This window comes from Lepidochelys kempii, chromosome 1, assembly GCF_965140265.1.
Source record: "Lepidochelys kempii isolate rLepKem1 chromosome 1, rLepKem1.hap2, whole genome shotgun sequence".
Classification (NCBI taxonomy): domain Eukaryota; kingdom Metazoa; phylum Chordata; order Testudines; family Cheloniidae; genus Lepidochelys; species Lepidochelys kempii.
The window spans coordinates 175,407,571-175,425,672 of NC_133256.1; the positions used below are offsets into that span (position 1 = coordinate 175,407,571).

Below are 18,102 nucleotides of genomic sequence, written 5' to 3' on the forward strand. Positions count from 1 at the left end.
TTTCTTTCCTTCAATCCCAGCTTCTGAAGCCATGTGATTGGGGAACCCCAAAGTCTCAAAACCAAGAAGGCAACGAGAAAGAACCCCAAGTTTATTATTTTCTACAAACTCATTTGTTTTAACCAATCTGAGGGGGTTTGGGGGCCCTGGCTCCATGATTTTGGAGTGCTGGGGGTTGGCAGGACTGGCCCTTTCCAGTCTCACTCCCAGGGACGCCTTTCCTCTCTTTGGATGCTCGATTTCAGGCAAGATTTATTCCCTGGGAGCCATTTACCACCGTGTCCTATCATCTCCCTTACGCAAACAGAGCCAGCTTGCGCGGCAGCCCTGCTGAGCAGGAGGCAGGGGAAGTTCCCTGTCTCCGCCCCTCCCTCGCGGTGGCGGGAGGGGCCAGGAAAGGGTTAAGCAGAAACTTGGCAGAGGAGCTGAGCGGCATGGAGAGGGGAGGGACTGGGCTGCGCTCAGCTGGGTGGAGAGGGAGGGGAGGATGAAAGTCAGCCTCCCAGCCATTGCAGCAGAGCGAGCCAGGGCGGAGGGCGGGCAGCGAGCTGTGTGTGTGGATGCGCGCTGCCTGGCAGGGGAGGCTGCCCCGCTTGCCGTGCAGCCCAGGGAGGAGGCTCGCCCCCGGCCCCCACCCAGCAGCCCTCTGCCCTGGAAACGCTCCCCGGAGCCCGGCCCCAGCGAACGCGGCTCCGCGGGCGCCAGAGGGACGCGCAAGGCGCCTGCGGGCCGGAGGGGCGCCGGGCTGGCGGCAGGGGTGAGTGTCGGCACCGGCCCGCGGGGGGGGGGGGGGGGCTGGCCCGGGGCTGGGGGTGGCCCCGCCGCGCGGGGAGGGAGGCGGCTGGGAACAATGCCGGGGTGGCCGCGGAGCGGGCGCTGCTGCTGGCTGGGCGGGGAGGGATTGTTTCCGGTGACACCTTCCTTCCCCCCCCCCCCCTTTCTAGCTGCCTGCCCAAGCCTCGGGCGCGTGAGGAAAGCGAAAAGTTTGGCCCAAAATTGCGGCTTTGGGCGTAGCTGGGAGCGTGGCAAAGTTTGTGGCCGCCGCCGCCCCGCTTTTTCCTGCAACCTCCCTCCCCCCTTTCCCCCCCCCTCCGGCCTCTGCCAGGGTGCAGGGCTCCGGCAGCGCGAACTCCGTGCGCGGGGGCTGCACGTCCAGCAGCAACCCGGGGCTGCGTGGCTGCGGGGCGGGGAAACAAGCCCTGGGATCTAGAAGCGTTAGACCAGGTCCCCCAACCCCGCTGTCTCTCCCCCCCTCCATCGCCGCCTCTTGCTGCTTGCACGGCAGTAGGCAAGGCCATGCTTCCTTCTGCTTGCCCCTCTTGTTGTTCATTTCCCTCTCCCCGCCCCTTCCAAAGGCGCCCACAGTTTACTGTGGGTTAGGGATTCCCGCCGCCCCTCCCCACCGACCCCATCTGCTGTGTATGATACACAACTCTTCTCCCACCCCCGGCGCAAAAAGCTGCCTTCTCACCATTTACCTTCCATAACGTGCAGCCCCTGGGGGCATCTCTTTGCTTTTTAAGCTGAAGGTTTGTATTTCAGGACTTGTCACATATTTGGTGTCCCCAAAGCCCTTCAAGGTTGCCTTTTGTCCCCTACAAAATTATAGTGATTGAGGGTTTTCCTTACTTCTCTCAAATAGTAACAAAACTGAAACGTACAGAAATGTACTTTTGGGTCATAGGATAATAAATTAGACAAATAAATTAGATAATAAATTAGACAATCAGACTTCCCTGATGTGCACTATACTATGTTGCAAAAAGAAAAGGAGGACTTGTGGCACCTTAGAGACTGACATATTTATTTGAGCATAAGCTTTCATAGCTCACGAAAGCTTATGCTCAAATAAATGTGTTAGTTTCTAAGGTGCCACAAGTCCTCCTTTTCTTTTTGCAAATACAGACTAACAGGGCTGCTACTCTGAAACCTGTACTATGTTGTGTGGCTGTGTGGGGTACTCTTTGTCTCCCTTGAGTGTGGTGGTATGCATTATTATTATTATTATTTATTATTATTCTTTTTTAACTGAAAGCACCAGGGTGGTACTGGAAATCCTCGACACATGGAGATGATGTTCTAAGAACTGTGGAGTTTCTGACTTAGGGAATGATTCAGCGTTAGGGCAGCTGGTATGCAGTTAACTCGTTCTACTTATTACTCCTTTCACTCTTCTTGTGGCAAGATACCTTCTGCAAAAGAAAGTTCTATTTGAATTGTTTGATTCTGGGAATATTTTGTGGGTATTTGGGTGCTGTATTCAGTTGATGACACACTGGCCAGTTAATTTATACTGCCATGACTCAGTTAAATTCTATCAGATATATACATTTATTGAGTTTGTTCGCAAAGAATTGTAATACAGCACACAGAACTTGGTAAGGAAAAATGCAGTCACTTCTGAAAAGGGAGTGATCTGTCCTTGAATTTATGACACAAAGCCCACTTTTTTTTAAAATGTGCTCCAGTCAATTGCTGTCTTAAATGGTTGTTGGACTAGAGACTGGAATGTGACACATCAGTAAGCCATCTCACAAACAAAAGTTGTCAGAGGTGAGAATGTTTTGTGGTTAATCATCTGATTTAATGGCATTCAAGGGAAAACTTGCTGTAAAGTGAATTTTACAAACTTATTAAAACTGCAAATTTGCCAGAACTAGAGTTGACATCTCACGCAGTGAGCTCTCATGCAGGACACCTAAATTCAAAGCAAATACAAGAGTTCGCTGTCTGGCCCATTGCTGTGCTCTCAAACTTCTTGTTAACTTCTCAGCATTCTCTTGTACAGCCTGAGAGACAGAATTGAAATTGACATTTAACTGACAGGAGCGCTTGACTATAAGTTCAGCACACATACTTGTGTGCAAGTTTTGGTTGTGCAAGAGATAAACAGTGAACAGGCATTCAATAGTGAATGGGAACTCCTGCCTTTCTCTTGGACTGGCCTGCAATCCTTTATTATTATCATTATCTAATGAGGGCGAGATCCCCTGGTACATGTTGTTTTAGAGCATGAGTGCACTAAATACAAAGTGAAGTCAAATGCACAATATAATTAAACTGGCAAACCCAGGCGAATTACTTTTCTAGTTGTCTGAAGGGTTACGTATAATTATGACACATACAATGTTTTCAGAGGGAAATTTCTGTGGGTTTTTTTCTTTTTTGGTTGAAGGTGACTTTTTTAAAAAAAAATCAACATTTGGAGAGAAACAGATTTGATTTATTATGGTACTAAAAACAGTACTAGGTAAAGAAGTATTGGTGATGAGTGTCTTCATTTAGTTAGCTTGAATGACTTATTTAGATGTTGACTGTTATATGTTGTATCTATCATTCTTCAAATGACACCAAGGCAAAAATTGATTTAAAACAAGAGAGGTTTACTAAAGGTCATCAGAGTTCAAACCTGAGTGAACAGAAATACTGATCTTATTTCCCTTTAGTTTCTGCTTAATATGGGATCTGTTAAAACAAAGACACATGCCTGCTAGATAATGGCTTATCATATTGTCCTTGCAGAGAAAATTTGTTCTCTTTTTGCATAAGTAATGTAGTCTGACAAAAGAAGGCTTCTAGAAATTTTAATACCAGGCCAACATTAATACTGTCTTGCGTGACCTTCTCATAAACAACCTAAATGGAGCAACTGTAAGGTGGGTGCATAGCTTGGTTGGAAAATCATCCCCAGAGAGTAGTTACCAGTGGTTCACAGTCATGCTGGAAGGGCATACTGAGTGGGGTCCTGCAGGAATCCGTTCTGCATCTGGTTCTGTTAAATACCTTCATCAGTGATTTAGATAATGGCAGAGAGAGTACGCGTATAAAGTTTGTAGAGCATACGAAACTGGGAGGGGTTGAAAATCTTTGGAGGATCGGATTAAACTTTAAAATGATCTGGAGAAATGATCTGGTGTAAATAGGACGAAATTCAATAAGAACAAATGCAAAGTACTCCACTTAAGAAGGAACAGTCAGTTGCACGCATACAAAATGGGAAATGACTACCTAGGAAGGAGCACTGCAGAAAGGGATCTGGGGGTTACAGTGGATCACAAGCTACCTGAGAGTCAATAGCGTAACACTGTTGCAAAAAAAGCAAACATAATTCTCGGATGTATTAGCAGGAATGTTGTAAGCAAGACACGGGAAGTAATTCTTCTGCTCTACTCTGTGCTGATGAGGCCTCAGCTGGAGTATTGTGTCCAGTTTTGAGTGCCACATTTTAGGAAGGATGTGGACAAATTGAAGAAAGTCCAGAGAATAGTAACACAAATGATTAAAGGTCTAGAAAACGTGTCCTATGAGAGAAGATTGGAGGGAAAAAAAAGGGTTTGTTTCTTCTGGACAAGAGAAGACCGAGAGGGGACATAACCTTTTATGTACTTGAAAACTGTTACAAGAAGGAGGGAGGAAAAACTGTTCTCCTTAACCTCTGAGGGTAGGAGAAGAAGCAAAGGTCTTCAATTGCGGCAAGGATGGTTTATGTTGGACATTAGAAAAAGCTGTCTAACTGCCAGAGTGGTTATGCACTAGAATAAATTTCATAGGGAGGTTGTGGAATCTTCATAGTTTGAGCTCCATTTGTATTCATATGTATATGAACATATGTCTAAATTTTTCCCCAAGCAAGCCTATGGAACTGCATAGTAGCCCTGCCCAGGAAACATGCAGTTGTGGTTGCTCCAATCTCAAATAAACTATATTGGAAGTGTTGGTGGGGAAAGTATGGAGAAAGGCAACAAAAATGATTAGGGGGTATAGAACTACTTCCATTTGAGGACAGATTAAAAAGACTGGGGCTTTTCAGCTCAGAAAAGAGACCGGTAAGGGGGAATATGATAGAGGTCTATAAAATCATGACTGGTGTAAAGACAGTAAATAAGGAAGTGTTCTTTACCTCTTCACATAATACAAGAACCTTGGTTCATCCAAGGAAATTAATAGGCATCAGGATTAAAACAAAGAAAAGAAGGTACTTTGTCATACGACATACAGTCAACCTGTTGAACTCGTTGCCAGGAGATGTGAAGGCCAATATTATAACTGGGTTCAAAAAAGAATTAGGTAAGTTCGTGGAGGACAGGTCCATCAGTGGCTGTTTATTAGCCAAGATGGTCAGGGATGCAGCCCCATTCTCTGGGTGACCCTAGCCTCTGACTGCAGAAGCAGGGAGTGGATGACGGGGGATGGACTATTTGATGGTTGTCTGTTCTGTCCATTCCCTCTGAAGCACTTGGCTTTGGCTATTATTAGAAGACAAGATACTGGGCTAAATGAACCATTAGTCTGAACAGTATGGGTGTTCTTCTGTAGGTGCTTGACTCCTCACTGAAGGACTATCACTGGGAAGTCATCAGGATTACGCTCTGAGGCTGTTGACTTTGAACTACTGACCTACCCCTATGGAACAGTTATTTTTCTACAGCTGGCTGGGGAGGCTGAAGTATTCCAGTTGCACACATAAGGAGACAAGAGACTTTAAAAGCAGAGTACTGCTCTGTCCAGGTGGGCTGACCATTGCCATGTGTAATAAGGACATATTAGATAGAGGGCAAGAGATGCTGAAATGCTCATAGACCTCTGCCTCACAGAAGGGGCGAGACCAGACATGGGGAAAGTGCAGCTCAGGACCTTTGATTGTTTTCAAAAATCTGTAAATCTCAAGTGCTTTAACAGTGAAGTTATGGTGGTTAAGATAGTCCTTTTGCTAAGCCTGTGTTCCATGCTGTCCTCCCACATTGTTCCCAAATGAGTTAGAGTAGAAGCCCTGAAAGCCCTAGCCTGAGTGGAGCTCTGGGGGAGTGTGTGTAAGCAACTGGGGGGCTTGAGAGCTGTGAGACACTGGTTTTGGAGTCTAGGATGGCTGGACTGTGGAGTTCCATGTTTCAAGGAAGGGCATCAGATCAGCTGTGAGCCTGGGGCTGTGCCTTACAGACCCAAAGCTGGGAATGTTGATCAGACTTTGGCCAGCTCCAGTTGACCTAGAAGCATGCGAGAGGCCACTTGCAACTGACTGATAATACAGAGAGGTACTGGGCCAGGTTGTAACCCTATCAACCACTAATATTTTACAATCCTGAGACCAAGTGTCTAAATATAAATTAATCATTAATGACTGTGGGTTTAATAGGGAGTTATAGATGAGTGGAAAAATTACCTCTACTAGTTTCTAAGAGAACAGGTATAGTGTGAAATTTGAACAGGAGGGATAGAATATAAACCAACCAGAATAACTAAACAGATAGGAAAACTTTAATCAAGAAGGGAAAAACAAACACAAAGTTTGAGGCCAGTGTATGAAATATTTAGGGTAATATGAAGCTTTTGGTTTTAAAAACCAAAAATTTAAGGCCAAATTAAGACTTAGTTTCAGAAACTTTTTTATTGTACGTAACGCACATTTAATGATTACTTGATATTCCCTTAGTTTATTTGTTGTTGAAGGACATTTTGTTCTGTTTGAAAATACTGAATTTGAGAAGAACATCTTGAGATGGGGAGTCTGCGTTATATGTGAGAAGGAAATAGTCCTTCCTTATATTCTCATATGTAAGAAGGTCCTTGCTACAGGAAGAAACTGAATATAGCAACTGAAATTTCAAAGGAATGTCGTTGGTAGAGATGTATTTATTTATGGGAATCCCCACAGAAATGTGGACAGAACTATGGTACTTGGATTCCAGGAAATTTGAGAGAATGATATGATTTGGTGTTTTGTTGCCCCTCTTTTGGGTACCAGGCATCTAGGCTTCCGGGTTAAGGAAGTAGGATGCAAGCTAAGGATTTGTAAACATCGCAAACTAGGAAGGAGAAAGAGGTTCTGTCTTGCCTCTGGCCAAAGAAAGAAAGAAACCTTGTCTTCCGTTAGGTCCCAGCAACAATTTACATTCCAACCTATTTCTTTTATAAGGAGGGTGTTATTTAATTAGTGTGACCTTGAGAAAGACAACATGTTCTCAATTTTTATATGTATATTTTATTTCTAAATGTGTCTGTGTCTACAACAGAGGAAAAAGGAAAGTTTTTGTTCTAGACATAATCAGAATAAAGCCAGAAGCTGCCGCCTGTTTGGAAGAATGCCTGTCTTCTGTCGGAGATCAGTTCTTTGAAGTTGATCTTCCTGAACACGCGCGCGCACACACACAATCTTTCCTTGTGTGAAGTACTGTAGCCTAGTTTTCCTTAAACATATCTAGTTTGAGCAGGAGTGAAATTAAGTGAGATAAATGCATTTTATAAGCAAGTGCTTTGCTTTGTGTGTGGGGGTGTGTGTATTTGTTTGGTTTTTTGGCAAGGATTACATGAAACAAATAAAGGAAGATTTGGAAGGTTCCACAAAATATCTTATTGGATTTTTGTGTAAAAGTGTCTGGCCCATAGGAAGCACATAGTACTTCAGTTTCCTTTGACAACTGATTGGTACTAATGTTCCGTATTGTCTGTTTTTCAATGTCTATGTTAAGGTTTGTGGCTACTACCCTTTTTAATTTCAGAGCTGAAGAAATAATTGAAATGAACTTCTTTTGTGGATGAAGTGGGCTCCGATTCTCACAGAGATAGAAATGCATTTCTATCTGTGTTCTCCCAAGTGGTTGCCATATTCAGATCTTTCATTTTTTCTTTTCGACCGCCTGTAATTTTAAAACTGTCAAACTTAGTATTCCTGCAGAAACTATACACAACCCATCTTCCAATTCAAGGAGTTGTTCTTCCTAAAGCTTTTAACAGAATTTTGGCAAGTGTAGGAATTTCTTCCATCTTTCCAGAAGTATCAAAATGGAATTGCTTGTGCTCTTCTCTCTAAACTTTTGTAAACTTGAAGCCTCTTGTACATCCTTGAAAAAAATACAGCACAATCCTTAGCCACTGGCTTTTCTTGAAGCCAGCAGTATGTTACGGCATCAAAACGGTTTGCAGTTACATAGAAAGCTTAGCTTCTTTTGCTAGTTTTGTTTTATTTTGGTATACAAGAAACTTTTGATGTGATGGTGATGGCAATACAGAAGAAGACTGCTCAGATTTACAATAAAGAAAAAAAACTATTCAAGAAAACACCTTGCTGAGCGCTAAGATGGTCTCAAAAGACAAACGTCCTCTAAAGAAGCATTGCTTCCGCCTCCTGTCTTACCCCCTTTCCTCAATTTGTGAGTCATAATAGTCTGTGAGAAAGGTGGATGTTGTTACTGTGACTACATTAATAAGAATTAGTATTTGATCAAATTTGTACTCACTTGTCTGTCCTCCTTGCACTTTTAAGTTAAAATGAAGTGAAAAAGACTCAGAACCCCTGTTTTTTAATGCTTTTTGGCAGCATAGGCTAAACCCACCATTTACTTATTAATTTTTTTATTGTGACTCCAATGATAGCCTAATCTCTCTTCCTAATGAAAACAAAAAATGGAGACTCTCTTCTGTTTAGCGAGGCCAAATAACTTTTTGTTTATTTGGAGAAGCATGGAAAAATATTACCTGCTTTTGCCCAAAAGATTTACAGTATGGTGGTCCTAATAGATCCATCATTCCCTATGGATTTGGGTGGTAGCAGTGGTCCAGAGGGCATCCAGTTTATTTGTAGCTGGATGCTTTGACTGCTCTTCTCTTGGTCGATGACCCTTGTGGCATCTATCTGCAACTTTATTGCTCCTGGTTAGATAGCACTGTTACAGCCATCTTTAGAATTCCTTGGAAGTTCATCTGGAAGCATGCTTCTGTTGGTGGACATTACAGCTGGGTGTCACTGCAATAGAAGGAACTACTGTGTACACACAGCACAGATGCTCTGGTTTCTACACTAGCTACTTGTTCGCTTCAGGGTGCATTGAAGGTGTAGGTGATAACCAGTTCCTATGGCTTTTAAAGGTAATCTCAGAGTAGTAGTTAAAATTGATTAAAACAGAAGATGCACACAGAGCCCTTTTGGTCTATTAAGGCATGTTGGTAGTGATAGTTGTGGGAGCAGCAGATTTAAAATTACCTATAATGTGTATCACTTTTTAATCAAAATTCTTAGTTGCTCTAGTGACAAGCACTATAGAAGTTCTTTATTAAAAAACCCCAAACCTGGTTTGGTCCACCTCTAAACTTGAGGGTTTTATCATGTGTCCATTTAAGGAATGGTAGTGAGGGAAGTAGTTACAAAAGTGCTTGAGGTGGATCGTGATCTCACAGCTTTTCATGCCCGTGGATTTGTTTTAAGTCAACAAATTTCTCCAAACTAAAAGTCTTTTGTGTGTGGTGGTTTTTTGCCTGGTCTTTAGAATGTTTTGGGACATGCAATACGTTATATAAAGTAAAAGGTTCTGCTATGGACTGATATTTTCCTTGTTGCTATATTCATTTTAATAAGGGCACTTTTAGAAAACATGACCCCTGGTTATTTGTGCATATGAAATAAGTGTTAAGTCATAATCCTAGTATAGCAAGTCCAAGTTTAAAAAAAAAATCAAAGAGCTATTGTCTCTGAATCCAAAGTTCACTGTTTTACATAGATATTATAGTTTTTATGTTGAAGAAACACTGTCTGGGTAGTGGGGTAATACATTTTTCTGTATTTACTTCAAAAATGGTCCTGTCTGGGAGGTCTTACTTTCTGGAGTTCAAAGTTATGTTTATTTTGCTGACATAAACCATGCATTACGTGTAAATCTAACACACTCAGTGAAGCGTGTTAACTTTCCTAACAGTAAACCAATCCCTGGGTGCTGTGATAGACTGTTGTGCAGATACTCGTGTGTGTGTGTGTGGTTTTTTTTGTCTTCAGATCGAGCATGGAATTGTTCAGGAGAACTAATGTACCCTTGGGCTCCTGAAGGATAGGCTTTCCGGGTTGGAACATTCTGAAGGTAAATCTTTTCTTTGGGTTAACTATCTTTGACATCCGATGAAGTGAGGTGTAGTTCACGAAAGCTTATGCTCAAATAAATTTGTTAGTCTCTAAGGTGCCGCAAGTCCTCCTTTTCTTTTTATCTTGACAGTATCATTATTTAATTAAAAAAAAAAAGTGTCCGTTGGCTGACTCTCTACCATATACTTTTAATCTTAAAATGTTCTGTATAATTCTATCTATTTTTTGAAGTTAAAACTCGCCAAAGCAAGAAATGGAGAAGTTTTTATACAATGTATACCCAAGAGGCAGAAATAATACATTTTGGATGTTGCATTTTTTTGGTGTGGAACTGGCTAGTGGGCCCTAAGATCTTCCAGACTTGTTTGGGAGGTCATTCTTGGATAGGGAGGGATCCTGTTTTCTCACATTATAAGACTGAGAGGGGAAATAAAATACAAATTAAAAAATGATTTTTTTAACCTCCTATAAAATGAGCTCAACCCATAATATATGTAATACGAGACAGGTGAGCTTATATGGGAAGTGACTGGTATTTTAAAATGGTTAATGAATATTATCCTACTTATTGCAAATGGTTTGCAGACATTTAATGCCACTATCAGTTTGTCGATATATGCTAACTTTGTCTCCATTTCTCAAATCCTGTTTCCCTTTGGTATATTGGAATCATCCCTTTAGTCTTCTCCAAAGATTGCCTGCTTTATGGCCCAATGCTGAAAACACTTAAGCATGTGAATAACTTTAACCACTTGAGTATTGAATTCAGTAGCAGTATTTGCAGAATAAGGCCATTAATGAGCATGAAGAAAAATGAAATGATTGGGCAGGGAGTGGTTGCAGGGTAGTCTGTTTGTTTTATATTTAGTACTCTTAGGAGTGTTTACTTGGAAAGGACAATGTCAATGTCAAACCAACAAACAAAAAAGAAGCAGTAACAGAGCTGTACTCGGATTTTAAGACCACACTGAAAACTCAAAAGTACCTGGCTTATCAACTTCATAATTGTAATCAGTGTGGTTATAATAGATTCTTATTCTGATAAACCAATCCATGTACCACCTGACTGCAGCCCACATACTACCAGTAGTGGATGCACTACAGTTTGAGAACATCTGCACCTACACAGTATATTCAAGGATAATCGCCAGAAAATCTGCATCATGTTGTTAAACTTTAGATACTTGAGTTTCAGAATCCATTCAGTATCTTTGATTTTTGCAGTAGCTATCAGTCAGGATATATCTTCGCTTAGAATACTGCTGCTGTAGCACTTCAGTGTAGACACTCGCTACAGCGACAGGAGGGGTTCTTCTGTTACTAGTTAATCCACCTGCCTGAGTGGTGATAGCTTGATTAAGAAGAATGCTTCGGTAGACCTAGCGCTGTCTATACCAGGGGTTAGTTTGGATTAACTGTCACCCAGGAGTGTGGATTTTTCACACCTCTGAGAGACATAGCTGGGTTGACCTGACTTCTTTGGTGTGGACCTGGTCTCAGTCCATGATTCTTTAGTTTGTTACATTTAACCACTCAGAAGAGTGTAGAGGATGATCTCTTGACTTGCTCTCGTATTTCTTGGTAATCTTGGCAACACAAGGTTGTTGAAAAGTTAGTTATGACTTTTGCTGATCTCAGAACCACCGAGTTATAAAATTTACTATTAAAATACATGGGTTTAAGTGGCCACTTTAAATTTATGAATTACTATTGTCAACAGCAGATGTTCCTTATGCTGTATTGTGCTTAATAGAACTGTGGCTTTTGTGGAAATGAGTATTTGAATATATCACAAGTGGGTTGAAGGTTTTGTTCAAAGAGCTGTGCTTATCTTTTCTTTTTTTTAAGAAAGTGGTTGGTTGTGCAGCACAAAAATATATTTCCTTCATGGGTTCTAAAAGTCTGAATTGTAAATAAATGTTGTGCATTAAGTATATCAACTTGTCAAAAAAAGGTAGCTATTTGATAAAATTGAGGGAATATTTATTACCTGTTTATGCACAGCATATATCCTGATATGTTTAAAATTGCTTTTTCTCTGCCCATGCAGACCAATACAAATTTTGAGTTGGTGACCACATTCTGTATTGTGGTACAAACAGTCTTGTTATGGATGGTTTTTGTATTCAGCCTATTTCAATGCACAAGCTTGCATTACAAGTTGTTACAAACGGTTGTGCTGTATTCTGCCCTGAAACTACCTCTTGCATTAGAATCAGACATTTGTTCTTGTCGTTGGAATTGGTTTTTTGGATATCAGAGTTCTAGATCATTAGGGCAATTCCCAGAAGATCTTCTGAGTTCTTAAGCAAAAGTAATTTGCGTGTGGTAGGGAAGTACCAATCATCCTGCATACCAGAACAGATTTATTCCTTAAAGCAAGAGCTCTCAACCTGTGGGCTACAAGTTATGCTACTAAGTAAGAAAGGTGTCTATTCCCCTATTGCTGAAAGAGGGGTGAGCCCCAGATACATCTCAATCCTCTTTCCCACAACAGACCATCAAGGAATGTGACATGGAAAAGGTTGAGAATCCCTACCTTAAAGATATTGCAAGTGAATCATTTAAGGCTAGAGTCTACCAGTTGGGGTGAGTAGTATCTTACTCTGCAAGTAGTACAACAGATATCACTGAGGCCATTGAAGGAGGAAAGTATTACCCAATGTGAGCAAGGACGGACAGAACATTTGCCGTCAGTGAGGAGAAATTGACATCTTAAAAATAAAATAGTGATTTGTTTTACAGGCTTCAGTGATCATCCATACAATAATTTACCATCAGAGTGGATTATGCAGTTTAAAAAAAAATGCGTAGAATGGGCAGTTTGAGGAAGGATGGAGGGCGAGAGCAAACATTGCAGTATTTTTTATTTTAAAGTGATTTAGTGACACTTTTTTGTTCTAGGGAGCATACTATACTTCATTACAGAAGAAAAAGAAACTGTATTTTTCTGTGAATGCGGGTTAGTGTTTTTAGTTAGTGGTTATGCAGTACCTTCTAGGATTTAACCCTTACATCACTGCCATTTTCCATTTTGCCTGCTAAATGAATTTGATAATATGATGTCTATAACCTTCGGGTTAAGAAAAATGACCCTTATGCTTTCAGTAGCTTGGCATTTAATATTTTACAGCAAAGTTTTTAGTTTAACATATGTGAACTTGTACTGGATAGGGTTAATAGGCTAGAACAAAAGGTCAAAGCATAAGGCATTAGGCTTAATTAAGGGAGAGCAGGAGTGGCAGGAGTATGTGACAGTTAAATGGGTTTCCCACAGACTAATGTCGGTTACAGTGCAACCATGCCTCAATTTAAGTGGGTTATTTTGTGCAAAGGGCAACAGTGATTAGCAGTTTGACATGCCAGACATTTCTAGCCAATCCCATCTGTTTTAGAGGTTAAGAAAGCACACCTTTATGAGCTGATGGATTGAATTGTGTGCCTGTCTGGTAAAGATTAGAAGTCCAAGGCCAGTGCAGTAAATGTCAGTTGCTGAATATTGTACTTTCTTGGTGGTTCTTTGTTTTAACTGTAAAGTGTTTTGTAATAGGTATAACTGCTATTATAGTGTTATAAACATTGACTATAGAACAAGAAAAAAACTGCAGAGATTCTGAAGCAGGTGTCTTGAATTGAAATAGGTCAGGGTGTGGGCACATTTGTTTTTAAGTTTTATTTTAAATCTTGAGCTGTAATGCTTGTTCATTGTATAAAATCTTTTATATGAGTTACTTTGTTTCGACATGTGGTGCATGATTTTTCTTCACAACCATCACTTTTTTTTTTAAAAAATGTATTTGTCCAGTGGTTAATTGTCTCAGTAATAATCTTTCAGACACAAATTAAGCTGAATGTAAGGAGGTTCTCTACATTTAAAAATGTCTCTGACTTCACACTTAACTTCATAATACTCCCCTAAACCTCTCCACTTTGTTACTTGACCAGAATATAGATAGATAGCATGTGTGTGTTGTCGTCTTTTTTTTTTTTCTTTTTTTGCTATTACATTGCCTGCTCCTGTGGATCGCTTTCCCAACTGTGTCATAAGTCTGCTTACGAGCCTAAAATAAAATGAATGGTACAATAAGTCTGATTGTTTCTTGTCATCTTTATGACTTTCTGAAGTCAGGAAAGTAACATCACTATTGATATAAAACTATTAAATTGTTGAGGCAATAAAAGTATTTTTGATGTTCAGAGTTCATACATAGTGAAAAGTGGTTATCCTTCTTTAAAGTCACGCAGAGATCAGGTTATGCTGTAAGATATGAGATGTGGGTAGCTTCAAAACCAATGTAAAGCATGCTTTATACAAATAAGCACCCCACATTAAATCATTGACTATGAATGAGAGTCACGGTAACTTGTTGGTAGCTTTAATAATTTCTTAAAGGGAAATAATACAATGAAATATCTTTCTCTGTTTGATTAAGACTACCCTGGCTTAAAGTAAATGAATACTTAAAGTTTTGAGTTTTTAACTGGTTCCATTCCCTCAATTCCAGCTATGGTAGTTATGGCTGTACAAAAAAGGGAAACTAAATCACAGTATACATCCATTAATGCTCTGACTCTATCTGTTACAAAATTAGTCCATTTCCTAAAATTTTAGTTTCTAGCATCCCACAAACTAGTATAATTTTCTTACTGTCGTTCAGGTGGGAGGAAAGGGGGTGAATAAAATATTACTGATACATACCAATCTCTATTAATCTTGTGGAACTGTGTTCAGAGTATCTTTGGGGCATTTATAACTGATATGTAAAATGAGTTTTGCTTTATCACATACAAGGTGTCCTCATCTTAACTGAATTTGTGGTACCCCCTTCAGTTTTTTTTGAGGGAGAAATTCTTTCCTTTGACTTTTGGTTGAAAAACATGGAGATATTTTCACTGTCTTTTTTTAAGAGGGGTAAGACAGCATCATTATCTTGCAGTTAATTCAGTAACATGGAGCTGAAATGGGTGTATTCAGCATCTTGTTCTCCGTGGAATATCTATTGAAATTATTTGGATCTCATACATATTTACATGGAAAAAGCATCTTGCCCTTCTCTGTGGGGAGAGAGAAGGTGAACAAGCATAAATTTTATAATACTCATTGCTTCACTTGTACTAAATCATTCTTAAATTGCAGAAGGTTGGCTTGAGAGTTGTGTAAAAGTGCTTGGCTAGTAAACTAAAGCTGTATGGAGACATCTAATTTATTACTAAAAACCATTGTCAGCTTCAGGGAATTGATGTGCGGTTGCTAGATCTCAAATGCAATACTTGAGATTTTTATATTCTCACATTTTGTAAAATTTAAAATGCTTTTATAAAAGACAAAAATTGTAATTGTGCTACATTTCAGGTAATTTTATTGCTATTGATCACACCTAACACATTATTCAGTGCAAATATGATTGGGAATGGGATGGACTTGGTATCAGTCTTCTGCTGGTCCACAGAATAACATACTCTGTTCATACTACTTAGTGGTCACTGTTACAATCTTTACGATGCTGTTTGTATGTAATTTTGGTATTTCCTATAGTAAGTATAGCACAAATACTGTAGTAAATTGAATTAGGTAAAATAGTAAAGATTTTAATGACAACGGCTGTGCTGGATATTTTCTCTCCTTCAACCTCAGGGGTGACATATTGGGCCCCATTAAAGTCAATAGTAAAACTCCCTCTGATAGGATTTCACTCCTAAACCTAACACCACTTATGTGATCCATGAGCTACAATGGCATGAAGGTAATACAGTGCCTTTTCCTACTGCCTACATTACGAAATAAATCAGTGCAAAACATTCCCATTTCATATAACTGAAAATAGTGATGTGGTGTTGGTAACAATCACAGCACATTTGGCAACCAACATCATCTTGCTCTTAATATTCTCTGTGCTCTCAATTAGAACGTTATAAAATATTCATCTTGCTTACATTGGTCGTTACGCATTAAAAGCAATTTTAATTGTCCAGTGTCTCCCTTTTTGAATCCGATCTAAAAATTGGAAATATGGTGTTATACAGTTCAGCTTTTTAAAACGTTGTTCCTTACATGTAATTGATGAAAAGGCAGGCGCTTGTTGATATCATGGGCCCTAAATAATTGGTGAGAAGAGACTGCCACAGCCTGTTTGAGTAAACTGCCCCATGTGTGTATCTCTTCATTTTACTTTTTCCATACTCTATGACCTTGCAGTAATTGACTTCAGTCTGGAACAATTTCAAAGTCATGTAAATGTAATTAAGGTATTGCTTATCATCTTGCAGAGTTCAGAGGCAAGCTTATTGGCTAGAAAGGTTTGTTTACTTAAAATGGAAGGTCAAGCTAAAGTTAAACTTTTTTTGCATAAAATGGTTTTGTAATATTTTTATTTAGCTGCTAGAGAACGTAATGTTTGGAAAAGCAAATAATAGTTTTATTTGACCTCGGGGTGTTTGCTGAAGCTTGCTTTATTGAAGAAATTTATTTCCATTCCACAGTGTTTGTGGTATGTTGTCTTCATCTCCCATCCTCCAAAGAACTCTCCATTAAAGCTAGTGTCTTATGTCTCCACCTATCAGTACTGAAGGAAGTTCAAAAACAGCCAGTCATAATTAGTATAAATAGTCTAGTTAGCCCACTCTCTTCCTCTTTCTCTCCTTTCCTGGTGCTTGGATGTCAGGTTTTGGTAATCAAATAACCTCTTTTTTTTTTTTTGTCTTTTCCTCTCAGTCTAAGCAGAAAAGACAAGGAAAAATATAAAAACAGTTAAGTTACATAATTTAGTGACTTAATTCCCTTTCTCTTTCAGTCAACCCTCTGTTTCTTGGTCAGAGTAAGAAAAATGGCAGCTTCTTAGGCTTATTTCCCTTTCTTTTCTAGTCTGTTTGGTTTAAATACACTCAGTTCTTTCAGGTTTCAGAGTAACAGCCGTGTTAGTCTGTATTCACAAAAAGAAAAGGAGTACTTGTGGCACCTTAGAGACTAACCAATTTATTTGAGCATAAGCTTTCGTGAGCTACAGCTCACTTCATCGGATGCATGCCGTGGAAACTGCAGCAGACTTTATATATACACAGAGAATATGAAACAATACCTCCTCCCACCCCACTGTCCTGCTGGTAATAGCTTATCTAAAGTGATCATCAGGTGGGCCATTTCCAGCACAAATCCAGGTTTTCTCACCCTCCTCCCCCCCCCCCCCCCCACACACACATTCACTCTCCTGCTGGTGATAGCCCATCCAAAGTGACAACTCTTTACACAATGTGCATGACAATCAAGTTGGGCTATTTCCTGCACAAATCCAGGTTTTCTCACATCCCACCCCATACACACACACACTCACTCTCCTGCTGGTAATAGCTCATCCAAACTGACCACTCTCCAAGTTTAAATCCAAGTTAAACCAGAACATCTGGGGGGGGATTGGGTAGGAAAAAACAAGAGGACACAGGCTACCTTGCATAATGACTTAGCCACTCCAAGTCTCTATTTAAGCCTAAATTAATAGTATCCAATTTGCAAATGAATTCCAATTCAGCAGTTTCTCGCTGGAGTCTGGATTTGAAGTTTTTTTGTTTTAAGATAGCGACCTTCATGTCTGTGATTGCGTGACCAGAGAGATTGAAGTGTTCTCCGACTGGTTTATGAATGTTATAATTCTTGACATCTGATTTGTGTCCATTTATTCTTTTATGTAGAGACTGTCCAGTTTGACCAATGTACATGGCAGAGGGACATTGCTGGCACATGATGGCATATATCACATTGGTGGATGTGCAGGTGAACGAGCCTCTGATAGTGTGGCTGATGTTATTAGGCCCTGTGATGGTGTCCCCTGAATAGATATGTGGACACAGTTGGCAACGGGCTTTGTTGCAAGGATAAGTTCCTGGGTTAGTGTTTCTGTTGTGTGGTATGTGGTTGTTGGTGAGTATTTGCTTCAGGTTTCGGGGCTGTCTGTAGGCAAGGACTGGCCTGTCTCCCAAGATTTGTGAGAGTGCTGGGTCATCCTTTAGGATAGGTTGTAGATCCTTAATAATGCGTTGGAGGGGTTTTAGTTGGGGGCTGAAGGTGACGGCTAGTGGCGTTCTGTTATTTTCTTTGTTAGGCCTGTCCTGTAGTAGGTAACTTCTGGGAACTCTTCTGGCTCTATCAATCTGTTTCTTTACTTCTGCAGGTGGGTATTGTAGTTGTAAGAAAGCTTGACAGAGATCTTGTAGGTGTTTGTCTTTGTCTGAGGGGTTGGAGCAAATGCGGTTGTATCGCAGAG

General features: G+C 40.3%; 1 protein-coding gene across 5 annotated transcripts in view; it reads left to right on the forward strand.

Annotated features, from left to right (window-relative positions):
- Positions 1-481: 481 nt before the first annotated feature.
- Positions 482-18,102, forward strand: part of NRIP1 (nuclear receptor interacting protein 1) — a 92,820-nt gene continuing 75,199 nt past the window's right edge. For 4 of the 5 annotated variants that reach the window (XM_073303711.1, XM_073303718.1, XM_073303702.1 and 1 more), the window contains exon 1: positions 482-757. The gene's annotated coding sequence lies outside the window, so the exon portion shown is untranslated. Of the gene's footprint in view, positions 758-2,107; positions 2,133-18,102 lie in introns of those variants that run through there. The other variant, XM_073303737.1, reaches the window with a different exon arrangement.